General features: G+C 46.8%; 1 protein-coding gene across 2 annotated transcripts in view; it reads right to left on the bottom strand.

Moving 5' to 3' along the window:
* The window catches only part of LOC122382501 (major facilitator superfamily domain-containing protein 4A-like), a 56,300-nt gene that overhangs the window by 34,734 nt on the left and 1,207 nt on the right, over positions 1 to 20,359 (bottom strand). The gene's annotated exons all lie outside the window — the stretch shown is intronic.

Below are 20,359 nucleotides of genomic sequence, written 5' to 3'. Positions count from 1 at the left end.
ATCACCGGATGTCTGATGAAATTTAACGGTCTGGAGATGATCATCTTTTTTGGAAGGATTAACTTTGACAGCATTGGGTACATGCCTACGCTTCTGATAACACTTCTTTCCATGCTCGGCTGAGTGACAAGTGATGGCGATAGAAATATTACTGGCAGACCGGTTAAAATAGGGCCAAAGATCTAATAGTTGCTTATTGCTACGCCAATGTGAGGAGTAAATTTGTGGCAATTTTAACAATTAGGTGCGCTATAGACAAAAATGCATGCATATCCAAGCGTGTCTAAAACCAGAGGGACCAATGCAGTATTGCACCCGTGACCCGGTACATTATCCCTACCTAGTTGATCTTATCACATCAGCATTTACGATATATAGCATTGTAGGAGCGAGTTGCAGTGAAGGACATGCTCCTGCTATGTGCCCTAAACACATTTGCCCAAGGCCATATATAAATGGAGTAGCGACACTGAGCGGTTTGTTTACAGCCAGTTTCGAACCCGATGACGCAAATGTGTCGTCACGGGACAAAACAATATGGCCTGTGGCCACCTCTAATGAGAAACAAGTGCAATAAGTTCCCGGATGTACCTACATAGACAGCACTGACGTCACCGGAATCGAAACCAATGACTGCAGTACTGGACCCATGGCGAAGCAAAGTAGTGACACCCCCTGGCATTTGCCCCATTTGCCTTCCAGAGTCGAATTTTGGCAATCACGACTACTTAACCCGCGCACCGACGGGGGTCTGCGCCAACTTCGCACCGACGGGGGGATGACCGCCCGACGGGGGGATAACCGCCCCCCCCCCCCTGATATCTCGAGAACGAAGCAAGATAGCGACAAGCGGTAAACGGCATCAGATACGCACGGACAAGGTCTACAATTTTTACTAAGGTCATTTTCAGGTCAGGTCAAAGATGACGTCACAGGGGTCGAAAAAGTCAAAATGGCGGCGCTAGATATGGAGAGAGTTTTTTCTAGAATAACTTTCGAATTAGTCAAGATAGGAACAAACTAAGGGCATCATCGTGATCCTCTCGTCAATCCGCATCGATTGATATATATGTTGACCTCGAAAGGTTAAGGTCAAAGGTTGACCTCAGGTCACGTGACCTCAAGGTCATCATGTATATCATTCGATGCGTCTTGACGAGCTGAACACAATGAGACCATCCGCGCGGCTGTATCTTGTTCCTGTACGGAGTTATTGGCAAAAAACCGCTGGTGACCTTTGATGACGTCACATGACCTTACAGCTGCCCAACAGCAAAACAGACCTCAAGGTAGTGAAGGTTGATCGTATATGAAGTCATGTATGGCATATGGGGCCATTCCGACCCGTTTTAGTGGTAAAAACAGGGAGTTGATTTTTCCCCCATTGACTTATAATGGGGAGGTCGCGAAATTGACCTGACCTTAGGTCACCGACATCGAAATTCCGAGATACACAAATTGTAGCTACTAATGACCTTATAACATCCTGCGACTTTCAAAGGCCTCCGACATCTACTGTAGCTCTGGCACGGTGACAAAGTTGCAAAAAAGTGACTTGAGGTTGGGTCATTCAAAGTGACCTGGTGACCTGACCTTAAAAGTTAGGAGGTTCAAACTTGCACACCATGTGTAAAATTGATGAGAGAATAGTCGTACCAAATTCGCGGTTTTCCCGCTATCTGCGAAAAACCTTTGCCGGTCCCGTAGCTCAGTTGGTTAGAGCGTTGGACTCAGCGTGGTGAGAGCACGCGTTCCCGGTTATAACAGTCCGGGTTCGAGGCGCGACGGGCGCTCGACATTTATGGGCCTCCTGACAGGTATGGTTGCGGTTGGTGGCAGGCCGTAGCCAGGCGAAGTCAGTGAGGGGACCGGCCGTGCGCGGCTATGTGCGCACGTTAAACTTTGGACTCTAAATTATGCCATAGAACTGGAATTGCGCGATCGGAGGGTAGAGGGCACGGTCACCGCAACAAGCTTCGCTTAGCGGTGGCTCTGTCCTTGTGAATCCTTCCTATCAAAAGGTTCGGACTAAATTTATAAAAAAAAACTCAGGGGGGGGGGGCGGATATCCGCCCCCCCCGTCGGTGCGCGGGTTAAAAATCGAGTCATTATCATGCGTAAGAGCGCATCCTCCATCTTCCGTAGCTGGCTTCACGGACAGCTAAACTTTTCTTTCACATTTTTTTCTTTCATAACTGCGAAGAAGATAACTTAATAAGTTGGATGATGAACACCTAGAAAGAACACCTAGAAAGCGCACCTAGAACAATAACTTAATAAATAAAAGACCTGAAATTGCACGGTGAAGTTATCTCCCATGCATATCTCCTGTAAAACGTTAGTACAGAAGGTGCGCTGGTGGGGGTCCGAACCAACTTTAACCCGCGCCCCGTTGGGCTCTGCCGAGCAACGCGCCCGGTTGGGGGGGGGCCATTTTGGCCCCCCCCTAAGATCTCGAGAACCACGCAACATAGCGACAAGCGGTAAACGGCGTTGGATAGCCCCAACGGGGAACTACCTAGTGACCCAATTTTATTGACCTAGGTCAAACCGATGACGTCACAGGTCAGGTCAAAGGTCCAATTTTCACCGTTTACAGGCACTTCAAGAAATGCGTTGTAAAATCGAGTAAAATGCATTTCATTGAAAATCATCGATGGGGAAATGTTCTTCAAACACATATTTTGCTATTTGAGGTCACTGATACCAGGTCAGGTCACAGAGGTCAGGTCACGGGGGGGTCACAATATGAAAGTGTCGTGTGATACATGTTTTATGGTCCATTTTACATGACAAATGCGATTATATGGGTCAGGCAGCCTTTGGGGCCAGCTTAGATCACGTTTTGGTCAAGGTCAGGTCAAGGTCAGGTCAAGGTCAGGTCAAATTAGGTCAAATTTAAAAGTTAATATTTTTGCATAAAATGGGTATCGAATCGATGCAGCTCGTCACGGGGAGTTCAATGGTAGTCTTTGTTTTGCCGTACGTGGTCTAGAATTGCTAAAAATTGAGTTCAAAAATTTGACGTCATCATTTTTGAACAGTTTTTTTCGCTATAACTTGGCCAAAAAACGAGATATCGATCTGAAATTTGGTATGTATATAGAAGAGCGCTGGAACTATCACATATATTTCGGTTTTTTTCGAAATTCGGAAAATTTTAGGATTTTTTTCAAAGTTTTTCTAAAAATTTCAATTTTTTGAATTTTTTTTGGTCAAAAACCAAAAATTTTGAAAATCCGAGATAGCAGTTTTGTAGCGCCGCTTTTTGTCTACTAGACCATATAAAGAACTTTGAAATTGCTTGATAACTGTAGATTTGGTGAGCGTTTCAAGATTGCATGTTTTTTGCTCATTTTTGCTCGAACATGACCTCAGTTTGACCTCAATAACTCCTGACCTAAGGTGACCTGAGACTTGAAATTTGGTGTGAAGGTGTCAAATTGATGCCCGGGAAGGTACTGAAAATTTGGCGGCGCTGCGCGCCGCCGTTTTCTTGCTATTCAGGAAAAACCACAGGGGGGGGGCCAAAATGGCCCCCCCCCAACGGGGCGAGGGTTAAATATTAGTGGTTGTGGGCTGTGGCGGGGGCAGTCGTTGGTATTTGGGGTATTTGGCCACACCCGGTTATCTTGGAAACTAAGAAATCTAGAAAGACGTGGAAAACCGAAACAAATAGCTCGCTATAAGACTTTTCAAAATTAAGTTTTTTATCGTTTATTTAAGTTTATTTAAGTTTATTTAAGTTTTTTAGGCCATTTTTGGTCAGGTCATCTCTAAGATGACTTGAGGTCACCGAAAGGGAAAAAGTAAAAAGTTTAGCATACAAAATGAAAACTCTAAAAAATTGACATTTTTTGCGGGAGACGTTTTTCTCTTCAATGACGTTTGACTTCAGGCTTGTATTACGTTAGCCTTAATCGGTGGCATAGCAAGGTCACACGACAAAAATAAAAAAGCTTCAAGACTTCTGGGACTGTAGAAAACCAATAGGTCCGGCGAGGGTTAATGTCACCGGCATAACGTTTCTCTCGTTGAAACGCTTCGAATGGATCCTATAAAGTTGTCGATGTAAAAAAATTTGACCTCAGGTCAAGAGTACGGAAAAGGTCAGTTTGATTATCAATCAATTTGCGGCGTTGAGCTGAAATAAGGTGTTTCGATCATTCTAGCATGCCTCTATCTAAACTCATCATCCAAAAACTGTTGTGCACCTTTCATGACCTGCAGTTTTTGGACATTAGAGACATAAATAGGGGGCCACGGGGGCACTTTTCCGAATCACTGTGTCATGATTAGTTGTATCATTGATGTTTGAAAAGCTAAGTACGAAGTTCGTCCGAAAAAGAGCAGTTCAATTTTCTCCTATTGCGATATAATAGAGGCCGCAAAATTGACTTGACCCACGGTCAACGATTTCAAAATTCTGAATTACAAACTTGATGGTACTGACTAGTGATGTCAATTACGGAAAATCGGAATACCGATACCAAACCAAATACCAAACAAAACCGTGGAGAAATACCGAAACCAAACTAATTTGGAATCATGATGAAAATACCAACTTTTTACCAATTTTTTTAGCCTCTTATACATTAGTGAGGGATAATGATACCAACAAAATACCGATTACACTAGGATTGAAATACCAAATACGAAGTTGGTATCGATTTGGTATCGGTATACCAAAAAGTTGGTATCCGATTGACATCTCTAGTACTGACTCCCTCATGCAATGTTCTGAGTTTCAAACCTCTAGGAGAGCAGCTGTAGGAATGACATAATTACTTATTTTTAGGGGTACCGTCACTTAACTCGCGCTGGGCCGGGGGTGTTTGAACACCCCTGCGGTTTTTCGCAGATATCTCAAAAACGCGCCGTTTTTGGCACACCTCTTTGTGCATCTTTTTCGCACATGTTGTGAAAATTTCAGACCCAGGTCGCCTTAGTCAGGTCACCAGGTCACGCCAATGACCTCACCTCAGAAAAAAAGAATCATAGCTATAAGCTACACCGATTGATCGATCTATAAAATCTCGGAATTTTGATGTCGGTGACCTAAGGTCAGGTCAATTTTGCGGCCTCTCCATTATAAGTCAATGGGAGAAAATTGAAAAGAGTCTGTTTTGCACGAACGCTATTCTAGACACTCTCCAACATCGAGATGTAGGTAAAATTGACACACTGAACCGGGAAATGGCAACTGTGACCCCTCGTTATGTCCCCGAGGTCATCTCAGGTCACGAAGAGAATCTAACAGTTTTTCGCTAATAACTTCTGATAGAGGCGTGCTATAGAGCGCTGAAAACGCCTTAGATGTGTTCATATAGTTACGCCAACTGAACGATCGCCTTGAAACTTTCAGCGATTGATTAAAATAACAATAAATACAAAATTTATGTCTCGGAATTTTGATATCGGTGACCTAAGGTCAGGTCAGTTTCACGGCCTCTCAATTAAACGTCAATGAGAGAAAACTGAAATGCGTCTCTTTTGGAAGAATGTCGTTCTAAATACTCTCAAACATCATTTTGTAGGTAAAAATGACACATTGTCCGGCCCGGCGCGGGTGAAGCTTCTCGTGCTGCCAGTAATCAGGAGTCACTCTTCTATCGGCAGGGTTGGTGATACTGAGTCATACCCTACCACCCTGTGTTTATTGGTCTATCACATCTGCCGTCATAAGCGCCGGCTCCCTGGCGACAAGGTCAAGGGCCCGTCAATTCCATCCGCTCTGTGCCATGTCTTCTCTCTGCGTCTTACCGATTCGGCTCGACCTTGACCGCGCGACAACTGGTGCTCACTGGTTGTCGGAGTGGGGTAGTGGGTCAAACGGAACCGGTGCCCCTGGCGGAAATGTGACCCGTGACCTTCAATGTATCTCTCTGTCCTTCAGGACACCTCACTGTCCTTCAGGACACCACGCTGTCCGGGAGGTGCCGCGTGATGGGACGGGTCAGACAGAACACAGACGTGTCGTGTTTTTTTCTTTGTAGTCGGTAGCTGGCTACCATGTAAAGATTCATCCGTGAGGTAGGTTGCAGCGCAGTTTCACGTCTACCTGGCAACCAAATGATTCCTACTGCAATAACATGCGCGTATCCTGAAACTATTGCATGTACCGTGCAAAACTTATTTTCGAAAAAGAAGCTAGACGCAAACAGAATTCGTGAAAATGTATGTACCCATATTTGGACTGAATCCGATCTCGGGATACAATACTATAATAGTTGGTATGAGGTTGAAACTAACAGCACATCACTCAATAGAGTAAGAAGCCGTCTGTTGCATTCAACGGAGCTCTACTTAATAAGTATATAAATTGACAAGTGGTGTTGCTTAGCGTATAGGAAGGCCTTAAATTCATTATTCATTTGTTTTAAACAAGACTGAAGCTAATTATTTAAAAATGAGGTTTTGCCCAACGTTTCGCATTTATTGCGAAACGTTTCGATTAAATGCAAAACGTCTCGAAAAAGTTTGGCAATAAATGCGAAACGTCGGGCAAAACCTCAGTTTCTGAACATTTAGCTCCAGTCTTAGTTTAACCCTCGCCCCGTTGGGGGGGCCAATTTGCCCCCCCCCCGTGATTTTCCTTAATAGCAAGAAAACGGCGGCGCGAAGCGCCGCCAAATTTTCAGTACCTTCCCGGGCATCAATTTGACACCTTCACACTAAATGCCTTAGGTCACCTTAGGTCAGGAGTTATTGAGGTCAAACTGAGATCATGTTCGAGCAAAAATGAGCAAAAAACATGCAATCTTGAAACGCTTACCAAATCTTCAGTTACCAAGTAATTTCAAAGTTCTTTATGTGGTCTAGTAGACAAAAAGTGGCGCTACAAAACTTCTATTTCGGATTTTCAAAAGTTTGGGCTTTTGACCCCCAAAAATTAAAAAATTGTTTTTTTTAAACTAAAAAAGTAAAAAAAATCCGAATTTCGAAAAACACGGAATATATATATATATATATATATATATATATATATATATATATATATATATATATATATATATATATGTTGCGGGCCAAGTGCGAAGGCTAGTCCATTCGCGAATGGCCTAGTCCAAGTGCGATAACGCACTTGGACTAGGCCGTTTGCGAATGGACTGTTTGCGAATCAACTTGGCAGGTCAACTTGGCATGTGCAAAGTCCCGTGTGAAATGATGCGTGCAAAGTATTGGTAACTCAACCGGAAAATGCTTACACAGTCATGCTGAGGTCAGTCATGGTCTCCGCACACCACGCGACTCTCCGCTGTTCGAAGGACACGGGGATATTTGACCTCCCCAGATCCAGATTGGTGGCCGAAGCCTGGCCAGCGGCAACACGTTGCTATAATTTCCGCGTTGTGCAGGGTTCGGCGGAAAGTCGCATCCCGAATGGACCAGGTGTGTGGAGACCATAACCCAGAGCTGCGCCAGCTCGCAGATCTGCTCCGGAGAACAAACTAAACATATAGACGCAGTGGCGTCGCCACGGATTTTCGACTAGGGGATCTGGTCGGGCGGTCAGTCAAAGTAATCCCCACCAAATACTGAAAACTCCTCGGATTTAGACAATTTTATTTTGAGAATGCACCAAAATCATTTTTAAAATATTTTATTTTATTCTTGATCGATTTTTGTGGCCAAAAGTGTGTGTGTGGGGGGGAGGGGGGGGGGGGCGTCGGACCGGCATATTTTCAAGAATGTGTGTGTGGGGGGGGGGGGGGGGGTCCGGACCCCTCCGACCCCCCCGTCGGCGACGCCCCTGCATCGACCAGCGGTCCCCCATTCATTCGGAATCGTACCCCAATCCGAGGATCCATGCTTCCGGCGGCTAAGTGCAACGCCACAAACCCGTCCGTTCGCAAACGGCCTAGGCCATTCGCGAATGGCCGGCCATTCGCAAACGGACTAGTCCGTTTGCAAACGGACCGCCATTCGCAAACGGCCTAGTCCGTTCGCAAACGGACTAGCCTTCGCACTTGGCTCGTAACATATATATATATATATATATATATATATATATATATATATATATATATATATATATATATATATAAATATTATATATATATATATATATATATATATATATATATATATATATAAATATTATATATATATATATATATATATATATATATATATATATATATATATATATATATATATATATATATATATATATGATAGTCCCTGCGCTCTTCTATATACATACCAAATTTCAGATCGATGCCTCGTTTTTTTGGCCAAGCTATAGCGAAAAAACTGTTCAAAAATGATGACGTCAAATTTTTGAACTCCATTTTTAGCGATTCTAGACCACGTAGGGCAAAACAAAGACCACCATTGAACTCCCCGTGACGAGCTGCATCGAATCAATACCCATTTTATGCAAAAATATCAACTTTGAAATTTGACCTAATTTGACCTGACCTTGACCAAAACGTGACCTAAGCTGGCCCCAAAGGCTGCCTGACCCACATAATCGCATTTGTCATGTAAAATGGACCATAAAACATGTATTACACGACACTTTCATATTGTGACCCCCCAGTGACCTGACCTCTGTGACCTGACCTGGTATTAGAGACCTCAAATAGCAAAATATGTGTTTGAAGAACATTGCCCCATCGATGATTTTCAATGAAATGCATTTTACTCGATTTTACAACGCATTTCTTGAAATGCCTGTAAACGGTGAAAATTCGACCTTTGACCTGACCTGTGACGTCATCGGTTTGACTTAGGTCAACAAAATTGGGTCACAAGGTAGTTCCCTGATAGGGCTATCCAACACCGTTTGCCGCTTGTCGCTAGGTTGCGTGGTTCTCGAGATCTTAGGGGGGGGGGCAAATTGACCCCCCAACAGGGCGCGTTGCTCGGCAGAGCCCAACGGGCGCGGGTTAAAACAAATGAATAATTAATTTAAGGCCTTCCTAGGGGCTCTACGTGTAGTTTATCAGCTGTAACAGTAGGTACGGCCCTCCAGGTATTTAGTGGTTGGTTGCCAACATCACAATAAACGATCTGCATTGATGAATACGTCTAATGGCTGTTGAAAACCATTGCCGAAGTGTGTGCACGGGCCCTCTTCACATTTCTATTGAGTCATTTTACAGGGGTGTCTGTGTCATTCAAAGTTATTACACCAAAAGCACCTATGTAGGCTAACCAACCACTCTTTTGCTGGAGGGCCGTACCTAGTAACAAAAATTAGTCAATCAAATTCAACATTTAACCAGAAGCTGTTATTTTTACTCGAATAATTTCATAGAAGTTTTCCGTGACCTTTCTAGTCTTTCTGTAAGGCACTGTGCGGAACAGCCTGTAGAGTTAGACAGGAGGGTGTATAAACGCTACTCCATAACATTCCCAGTCACCCATTCGTGGTTTTCACGAAATTACAAACACTTTGAAGGCTGATAGGCACTAACGAAAATCTGATGAACTCAGTTTAGAACGTCTAACTTTGGGAAGGTAACAAACAAACCTGCCGGTCCCGTAGCTCAGTTGGTTAGAGCGTCGGACTCCGCGTGGTGAGAGCACGCGTTCCCGGTTATGACAGTCCGGGTTCGAAGCGCGACGGGCCCTCGACATTTATGGGCCTCCTGACAGGTATGGTTGCGGTTGGTGGCAGGCCGTAGCCAGGCGAAGTCAGCGAGGGGACCGGCCGTGTGCGGCTTTGTGCGCACGTTAAACTTTGGACTCCAAATTCTGCCATAGAATCGGAATTGCGCGATCGGAGGGTAGAGGGCAGGGTCATCGCAACAAACTTCGCTTAGCGGTGGCTCTGTCCTTGTGAATCCTTCCCATCAAAAGGTTCGGACTAAATTTATAAAAAAAACCTTAACCCTCGCCGGCACAGGCCATTTTGCGTCGGCACGGCACAAGGGGGACGGGGGGCACAAGGGGGACGGGGGGCACAAGGGGGACGGCACAAGGGGGGGAGGGGTTGGTACGACCCCCCTCGCGTTTGGCCCCTGCTCGAGCTAGAGCTTCGCGGAAAAAGGAGCGTGTTGCCCGTCACGAGAGAAAACCGATGATACCCAATTTTAAGGTCGGTCATCGGGTGACCTTCCAGGTCAGGTCAATGACCCGAAAATAGGGAAAATCGGGACCTGTTAGAAACTCGTAAAGTGTGGCTGCCATGTGGTTTTCCGGGGTGCTGATCACGAATATCGTGTTAGTTTTGATCAGAGATGATGTCTTTAAGCATTTAGACCAGGTCGGGTCAGGTCAGGTCAGGTCAACCGGTAGGGGTTGTGATGGGTATTCGTAATACGTGTCAACCGCCTCTGACAGCTTCGTAACATGTTACGAAGGCACCAAAACTACTTCGTAAATGTTCAAATGGTTGCTTAATTCGAATTCAGCTCCAAAAACTAGCCTAGAAACATATAAAATCGAAAAAGTGAACCGAGGTCACCCGAGGTCACCAAAGGTCAACAACCTGACCTGACCTTCAGGTGACCTTGACACCCACCCTGATGTATGGGAACAACATCAAATCACATGTTTGAACGTTTGAAACCACGAAAAGCTTGCAAACGCGCGGCTAGTGCGAGCCGACATACGCCGAATCGCGATTCCGGCCAAACATGGTCTCGGAAAAGAGGTCACAGGTCAAAGGTCATTTCGGTCAGGGTCATGAGATTTTCAGGGCAGATGTAAAATTGACCAATGCGAGGGTACTTTAAGTTTCGTCGCGATCGGCCGCTTTTTACGCGGGTTATTCGCGAAAAACCTTAGGGGGGTGCATCAACCCCCCTGTGCCGGCGAGGGTTAATGTTACACCTTCTACATAACGTGTTTAACTAGCCACCTGACCGATGCATTACGATATGCACTATCCTCAGCAATCACCCTGAGACCGGATAAAAGGAGGAACACATGACAAAAAAGACATAACGGAGAGCTCAAACAATCGACCCAAGGCAGGGCCGGAGAAACCGGGGGGGGGGACCGGGGGGACCGTCCCCCCGGGCCCCATTAGTTCCATTTCCTGGGGGGACCTGGGGGGACCTAATTTATAACGAAAGTGGACCCTTTTGACTTATGTTAAAAAAGTAAGGTGTTTCTTCAGACTTGAATATGCTTCAACGCTTCAATATGCTTCAAGTTGTTTGACTTTTAGGAAGAATGAGAGTGAGGTTGATTTTCTTACTATTTGTTTCTTCAGATTATCCCGGCCCAGTGGCGGATCCAGGGGGGGGGGACATTTGGAGAAATTGACCGCTGCACTCGCTGCACCCGAAATCGATAAAAAAAATTTGCCGTTTTTTAGAGGAGAAGGAAAGCTAAACAGCTTTTATGAGTAAAAGTGTGCTTTGAACTGCACAGCAGCGCGTAACAAGCCAAAAACCGATTTTTTGGAATTTGGAGTACCTTTTTTGGGGGTGTGCTTCCCCACAGTGTCCGAGACCACTTTTCTGGATCCACATATGTCCCGGCCCCATGAGTATCAGAGTATGGCAAAAGCACGCCAGCGTATCTCCCGACTGCCACAACACCAGCATCATCCGTGACTGTCTGCATGCTAGACGTGGTGACGCCCCACAGCGCCTGTCCAGACACACTTCCAAGACCCCGCTGTCAAACAAACGGACGCGGCCTTCCTGGCGGGCGGCCCGGTGCCGTGTCCACCCGAGCTGCGCCCAAAAGCGGCGCTAACGAAAGCCAGCAGCCGCGGCCGTCGCGCTCACATCCGCTGGAGGTGTGGTGGTGCGACTCGGTGTCCGGACCGGCTGGTCCGAGGGGCAGAGGTCCGCCGGAGTCTGGGCCGGCCTGGCCTCATGGCCCGCTCATCTGGGTCATGTGGTCGAGCCGGCTGTCATCTGTTTGTGCGTACTGACAGTGGGAGACAGGGCACAGCAGTAGCCGTGTGTGTGCACGTGCGTGTGTGCGTGAGGGGAGGGGAGAGGGGCAGCGGGGAGAGACGCACGACCAGTCGGGGTCAGTGAACGAAAATTCCAGCTGGTTTCCTTATTGGAGCTGCCATCCTGAAAGGATTCTAACTCTTTTTACAAAACACTACAATGCCTCGAATTCAACAGGTAAAGTCGTGTCCCCAACTGAACAGGTCTCCGTGCCCACTGCCCAGTCCTTCAAAAATTACTAAAGAAGCGATACCAGTAGATAACACGCGAGAAATTCATGATAGCTGTATCCATTTAAGGTGTCACCGTTTTGCGTTCTTAGTTAATTGTTGCATTTCCCTGTCCAAGACAAAAATGCATATATGCACTGTAAAGCGACGTTTCTAAAGACCATGGGGATAGTTCGAAGTTTCAAAATAGTTAGGTAATAGCATTTCTCAGGTTACGGGTATCCGTATTGGGTATAGGTACTACGTGGCAGGGGTAAGCATCTGTAAATGAATGCCTCTTCCAGATACTGTCTTTTGACGCCGAAAAGATAGCACAACAACTTTGTGAATCATCACGAGCCAGTAGCCTGCCAAGATGTTTTTTTTTTTCATATCGGTGCTTTGCAGCGTTCAAGAATCATAACTCTGGGATTGACATTAATATGAAATTTGCTGTGGCGACCGTTTTCTCGGCTCCAGTAGATGCCAATTGCCGTATGGCAAATGAGTCAATGACAGCTATTACATTACAATGTCGGGAATGCTTTCCACTGGCGGATCCAGAAAGGCGGTTTTGGACGCTGTGGGGGCATACCCCCAAAAAGTTTCCCAAATTTTTACAAACTCATCGGATTTCGATTCCTTACGCGCTGCTGAGCAGTTTAAAACACTTTGCTCCTCATAAAAGTTTTGTTTACTTTTTGCTTTCCAAAAAATTGTCACTTTTAGGTGCCGGGGGGGGGGGATTTCCCCCTTATGCCCCTTGGATCCGTCAGTGAAGGTTTTTACCTATAACAATCTACGATCCGATTATTATAGATGGTCTTGCACGTTGCATAATGCCGCACTGTATTATTGCTGATGTAACTGTTTCTAGTCAGATACGACTCGTACTTTGCAGCTTAATGCATTGTGACATGCGAGCTTACATTTTTGGTCGCGGTGGATCCAAAATTGCTGTCCGCTATAGCATATATTTTATCGTCAGGCTTTCATGCACATGGGAAACGTGAATGTGAATGTGAATGTACCTAATTCCGGATGTGAACCTAAGATACCAGCCAGCGTCCGTTGTTGGTAGGTACTGGACGGTAGGTATTCCGTGCAACAAACACATTCCACGTTAATGCGACAGTAATTCAATAATGCACCAGTTACCAGTTTTCAACTTTTCATGGCGTGCCACTTGGCACCCAAGCGCCGGTTACGATAGCTTCGGTGAATGGCAGTGCCACTGCACGGTTGCCGTAACCGGACAAATCTTCGTATGGCATTTCTTCGTCGCGCAATATTTCGTCCGCATTTCTTCGTCCGCAAATCTTCGTCGGCGCATTTATTCGTGTCGCATTACTTCGTCTCGCATTTCTTCGTAGGTGCTAAAATTCGTAGCGCATTTCTTCGTATCCGCATTTCTTCGTCGGCGCATTTCTTCGTCAAGCATTTTTTCGTCTACGCATTTCTTCGTCCACGCAAATCTTCGTCCGCATTTCTTCGTCCACGCAAATCTTCGTCTGCGCATATCTTCGTCCACAAATCTTCGTCCCCGCAAATCTTCGTCCGCAAATCTTCGTCCGCATTTTTTCGTCCACGCATTTCTTCGTCTACGCAAATCTTCGTCCGCATTTCTTCGTCCACGCAAATCTTCGTCCCCGCAAATCTTCGTCCGCAAATCTTCGTTCGCTAATCTTCGTCCGCAAATTTTCGTCCGCAAATCTTCGTCCGCAAATCTTCGTCCGCAAATCTTCGTCCGCAAATCTTCGTCCGCATTTTTCGTCCACGCATTTCTTCGTCCAATCAAATCTTCGTCCGCAAATCTTCGTCCGCAAACACAGGGGAGCAATGCCGCTTCAACCCTATTGGCCGTAGTGTCTAACGGTGGCGGCCATATTGCGCAGACCAGAAGCCGGCTGCCGCCTGTGTTGAGGAATAGGGAATTCGGGACCTCGATTTACGTTTGCGGCCGCCGTATCCGTTACGTTCAAGTTACGTAGATACGGAACCCGGCATCTTACGCAGAATTGAGTGGGGAACACGATCGTATCTTTAGAATTCCTCAAATTCACTCGCCTGACCTACATTTGCCCCGGCCGAGGGGGTTGATTGAACCCACCTCGCTAATGCACCGCTAATTAAACTAGAATTAAGCGGTAAAGTGGTCGTATGCGGCAAAGTATAATGCAGAGTGACTGGTAGGAACCCGCTGTAAGGGTCTCAGGTCAACCGGTGACTCTGAGGTCAGGTCAAGTGATCTAAGGCACGGGTTCGGTTTTTGGTAAATAGTTTCGCCAAAAATGGCCGTAGAGCCGCGATTTTGGCATCATCGTGTTCAGCTAGCTCAGGCGCATCGAGTGATATACTTTTTGTTCGGGTCAGGTCAACTTAGGGTGTTGACCTCAGGTCAAGGTCAGGTCAGCACCCCCAGGTCACGAAGTTGGTCGAAAGAGGTCATGTCGCATATCATTCGATTCGGCAGGTCTTCCTGAGTCCATTGGTGGCTTTCCCGACTCGCTAGCTCAATTTGATCGGGAGTTATTGAAGAAAAATTGTGACCCTTGTGACGTCACAGATGACGTCACGCAAGGGCAACAATGCAAATATGAAGCATAGAACCTTGCAAAAAGTGCATGAAATCATGATTCTATATGCTTGAGATAGTTTCAGATCATTCTCGGCGCCAAAATAGCAATTTTCATATTTCCCCATTGACTTATAAGGGTTTAACGTATTAGTTCCTTGTAGCTGAGGATTTTTTAGGATTTCATCTTGTTCTCCACTCAATTCTGCGTAAGATTCCGGGTTCCGTGTCCACATAGCTTGAGCGTAACGGATGCAGCGACCGCAAACGTAAATCGAGGTCCCGAATTCTCTATTCCCCAGCACAGGCGGCAGCCGCTTTCTGGTCTGCGCAACATGGCGGCACCGTTGGACACCATTTGGCGGCCGATGCGCATTCCACATTATAGAGTTCAGTGTCCGCAAATCTTTGTCTGCGCCATCTTCGTCTCCGCAAACATTCGTCGACAAATGTGGTTCAATAAAACCATGAAGAAATATCAGACAGTCAAGTGAATGACGAATTTAATGCATGGAATGGATGATCGAAACTTTTGAAGTCAGGTAGATGAGGTCAGTCAGGTGAAGCTATTGTATTTGGGAGCCGACAATTGTAACATTCCATATCATTTGTGTCCCGGACATTTTTTTTTTTCGCGGTCGTTGAAGACGATATAATCTCTTGTACCCTCGCCGGTATAGGCGGCGGAACGGGGGGGGGGGGGGTTCCCCTCTTTAATTTTGGCCTTTTAACAGTAGCCCTATGGGCGTTGCATGGAAAGCATATTGGACCAAAAGTCGACAGTGCCGTGCCCCCCCTTAATTGAAGATGTTCCGCCGCTACTGCCCGCCGGACCTACTTGTTTTCTTGTTTTCTACGGTACACGCCGGCCGAGGGGGCGGGTACGACCCCCCCCCCCATCGCCGTTTCGCCACTGGTGGAGCTAGCGCGTCGCGGAAAAAACGAGCGTGTGCGCCGTTACGAGCCGCAGAGATTTTAACCCGATTTTAAGGCCTTCTAGGTCAGGGGTCGGCATACGGCCCGCGGGCCGGATCCGGCCAGGTGGGTGACGGTTGGATCCGGCCCGCGACCATCTGACGTCCGGCCCGCGGCTGGTATCAGCGACTCCGACCACCCCCCCCCCCCCACACACACACACCGCCTGGAAGGTTAAGCGAGTAGACCACGTGAAGCCGCCAAGTGCACGCAGCCAGCAGTCGTTGATGCTGCGCGCAAAAGCTGCTGACCAAATCTTACCGTTGCAAGTTTTGTCTAGAAATAGAATTAGACAAAAACACCCGCAAATGGTGTTTATAAACTCATGAAGTGTGCGAAGGAAGAACTGTTGTGCCAAAGCACATTTGAGTCACTTTTATATCGGAGTCGATTTATGAAGGAACCGCGGGCCGGAACACGATGTAAGTCGCTGCAAGCCGCGGGCCGGACGTCAGATGGTCGCGGGCCGGATCCAACCGTCACCCACCTGGCCGGATCCGGCCCGCGAGCCGCGTATGCCGACCCCTGACCTAGAAGGCCTTAAAATCGGGTATTAATCTCTGCGACTCGTAACGGCGCACACGCTCGTTTTTTTTCCGCGACGCGCTAGCTACACCAGTGGCGAAACGGCGATGGGGGGGGGGGGGTCGTACCCGCGTCCCGCCCCCTCGGCCGGCGTGTACCGTAGAAAACAAATACGTCCGGCGGGCAGTAGCGGCGGAACATCTTCAATTAAGGGGGGGGGGGGGGGGGGCACGGCACTGCCGACTTTTGGTCCAATATGCTTTCCATGCAACGCCCATGATAGGGCTACTGTTAAAAGGCCAAAATTAAAGAGGGGAACGGTGCCCCGGTGCCCTCCCCGTTCCGCCGCCTATGCAGGCGAGGGTACAAGAGATTATATTGTCATTCAACGACCGCGAAAAAAAAGAATGTCCGGGACACAAATGATATGAAATGCTACAATTGTCGGCTCCCAAATACAAAAGCTTCACCTGACTGACCTCATCTACCTGACTTCAAAAGTTTCGATCATCTATTTCATGCATTAAATTCGTCATTCACTTGACTGTCTGATATTTCTTCATGGTTTTATTGAACCACATTTGTGGACGAATGTTGGCGGAGACGAAGATGGCGCAGAAAAAGATTTGCGGACGAAGATTTGCGGACGAAGATTTGATTGGACGAAGAAATGCATGGACGAAAAATGCGGATGAAAATTTGCGGACGAAGATTTGCGGACGAAGATTTGCGGACGAAGATTTGCGGACGAAGATTTGCGGGGACGAAGATTTGCGTGGACGAAGAAATGCGGACGAAGATTTGCGTAGACGAAGAAATGCGTGGACGAAAAAATGCGGACGAAGATTTGCGGACGAAGATTTGCGGGGACGAAGATTTGCGGACGAAGATATGCGCAGACGAAGATTTGCGTGGACGAAGAAATGCGGACGAAGATTTGCGTAGACAAAGAAATGCGTGGACGAAAAAATGCTTGACGAAGAAATGCGCCGACGAAGAAATGCGGATACGAAGAAATGCGCTACGAATTTTTGCGCTTACGAAGAAATGCGAGACGAAGTAATGCGACACGAATAAATGCGCCGACGAAGATTTGCGGACGAAGAAATGCGGACGAAGAATTGCGCGACGAAGAAATGCCATACGAAGATTTGTCCTGGAATCCACGGTTGCATACTGTCAGCCTGCACGGATGCCGCTGTCGTGCCATGAAGGCCGCCTCTGGCGGCTGCTGCGCCGCACAGCCCCGGCGCCCTGCGGCACAGTATACCTACCCTGAAACAACCGCAGACTCTTGTGCTTCTTTTTGGTTTGACGGCCTCCAGGCACCCGGCCCTTACATAGACAATCGCTGGAGAAGTGTGTGCGGGGGATGAGGGGGGGGGGGGGGGAGGACAAGAACACACCAAAGATAGCCAAAGACACCAAAGATTTGATGAGCCATATTATTTACCTCTGTAGTGTATACAGAGGTTCATGGATGAACGCATTCAACTCATGATCCAAGTCCCTTAGCCGACCAAAAACTGTCAAAAACCGTGTCCTCACACCTCGGACTTCAGATGCAAGCAGCAAGCATACCTCAGTCATCAGTATCACCCATATTTTTGCATAATTTATGGTAGTTCTTGCGGGTCATCAAGCTGCATCAGATCGTTATTTTGCCTTACCGCAAGCTTTAAACATCACCGGACCTATTGGTTTTCTACATACGCGCCGGCCGGGGGGGGGGGGCTAGTACGACCCCCTCGCCGTTTCCTCCTGATGGAGCTAGAGCGTCGCGGAAAAAACGAGCGTGTTCGCCGTTACAAGACGCAGCGACTGGTATCCGATTTTAGGGTTTCAGCTCAACCGGTGACCTCTTGAGGTTAGGTAAAGTGGCCCAAAGCACGAATTCAGTTTTTGATGAATAACTTCGCAAAAAAAAAAACGGTCGCAGTGCCGCGATTTTGGCATCATCGTGCTCGCCTCGCTCATGCGCGTCGAATGGCATACTTTTAATTTGAGTGAGGTCAACTTGGGGTGTTGACCTCGGGTAAAGGTCATGCCAGACTCCAGAGCCCCCAGGTCACGAAGTTGATTGATGGAGGTCATATTGCACATCATTTGATTTGGCAGTTCTTTTTGAGTCGATTGGGGGCTTTCCCGACTCGCTTGCTCAATTTAATCGGAGTTATTGACGAAAAACTCTTATGACTCTAGTGACGCCATAAATGACGTCGCAATAGGTCAACAATGCAAACGTGAGCATCAGACCTTGCAAGGAGTGCATGAAATCATGATTCCATGTGTTTGTGGTAGTTTGAGATCGTTCCCGGCGCCAAAATAGCAGTTTTCATTTCCCTCGTTGACTCATAATGGTGAGGTCACGTGACCAACCTGACCTCATGTGACCTTTTGGAAGAATCCGAGATATACAAATTGTGAGACATCTGAAGGATACTAAGTCTTGTAGCTTCATCTCTCTGTGAAAGTTCTTCTGGTACTGAGGACGTTGCGAAGTTGCGACATCTGAGGACCGTGCAGAAGTTAACTTATGACGTCATAGGTCAGTGACCTGACCTGATCCGAAAATACGGTTGGTGTCACAAGATCCGGCTTAACCCGCGCCCCGTAGGGTGGGCCGAAACGGCGCCCCCCCCCCCCCCTGTCCTTTTCGGTCGATATCTCCTAAACGGCTGGAGATATCGCCACCAAACTTGCAGGACCCCTCCGGGCATCAATTTTACACATTGTGACCAAAAATTTTTCCAGAGGCTATGATAGGTTGGCCACAAATGACGTCAGAGTGACGTCATGTTCTGTCATTTTCGACCGAAAAAAGACCTTCGCGAGAAGACCTGTCAGGACTACAGCTTTGAAGATACAGAAAAATGATCATGACATAAAAGGTGTAGAATTGACAGGGCTACAAAACTGCTATCTCGAATATTTGAAATTTTTGAGTTTTGACCCCCAAAAATCAAAAAAGCATTTTTTTGGATATATTCGCCAAAAAATCCAAAAAGTTTTTTGAGTTTCGAAAAAACCCAGAATATATGTGATAGTGCCTACCGTCTTCTATTAACATACCAAATTTCAGATCGATACCTCGTTTTTTGGCCAAGTTATAGCGAAAAAACTGTTCAAAAATGATGACGTCAAATTTTCAAACTCAATTTTTGGCAATTCTAGAACTCGTAGAGCAAAACGAAGACCACCATTAGACTCCCCGTGACGAGCTGCATCGAATCGATACCCATTTTATGCAAAAACATCAACTTTGAAATTTGACCTAATTTGACCTGACCTTGACCTGACCTTCACCAAAACGTGACCTAGGCTGGCCCCAAAGGCTGCCTAACCCACATAATCGCATTTGTCATGTAAAATGGACCATAAAACATGTATCACACGACACATTCATATTGTGACCCCCGGTGACCTGACCTCGCTGTGACCTGACCTGGTATCAGTGACCTCAGATAGCAAAGTATGTGTTTGACGAACAATGTACCATCGATGGTTTTCAATAAATTACCAATTTACTCGCTTTCACAGCACATTTCTTGAATTGCCTGTGAACGGTGAAAATCTGACCTTTGACCTGACCTGTGACGTCATCGGTTTGACTTAGGTCAATGAAATTTGGTCACAAGGTAGTTCCCGGGTGGGGCTATCGAATGCCGTTTGAATTTTGAAAATCGGCCGGTAACTTTCCGAGATCTTAGGGGGGGGGGGGGCGAAACGGCCCCCCCCCCCCCTACAGGTGGTAGGGTCCGCCGGTAGCCCTACGGGGCGCGGGTTAAGTAAAAGGTCAGGTATGCCAAATTTCAGCTTATATCGCCGGCGCGTTCGGAGCATATCACGAAAAACCTTGGGCGGGACATAAGCATCGAACCTTACAAGGAGTGTATGAACTAGTTATGTGTTTGAAAAAATCTTGGCTCATTTGCGGCCTCAAAATAGTATTTTCGGCATCTTCCCAACCGACTTATGTAATGGTGCATGAGGCCATGTGATCGACCTGACCTCAGGTTGCGGTGACCACAAGAAAACCCGAGATGCGAGAAGTTGATAGCTTGGGCGGTCGCCAAGTCGTGAAACTTTTATTTCTCTGTGAAATGTTAACTGGCAATGAGGGCGTTGCATGCCATCTTGCGCAGTTGGGAAATTTAGGATATAGTGCAGGCTACAGATGTTCCCTTTTGACGTCATATATGTCAGTG

The sequence above is a fragment of the Amphibalanus amphitrite genome, unplaced genomic scaffold (genome assembly GCF_019059575.1).
Source record: "Amphibalanus amphitrite isolate SeventyFive unplaced genomic scaffold, NRLGWU_Aamphi_draft 000141F_arrow, whole genome shotgun sequence".
Taxonomy (NCBI): domain Eukaryota; kingdom Metazoa; phylum Arthropoda; class Thecostraca; order Balanomorpha; family Balanidae; genus Amphibalanus; species Amphibalanus amphitrite.
This window is presented reverse-complemented; position numbering and strand designations above follow the sequence as displayed.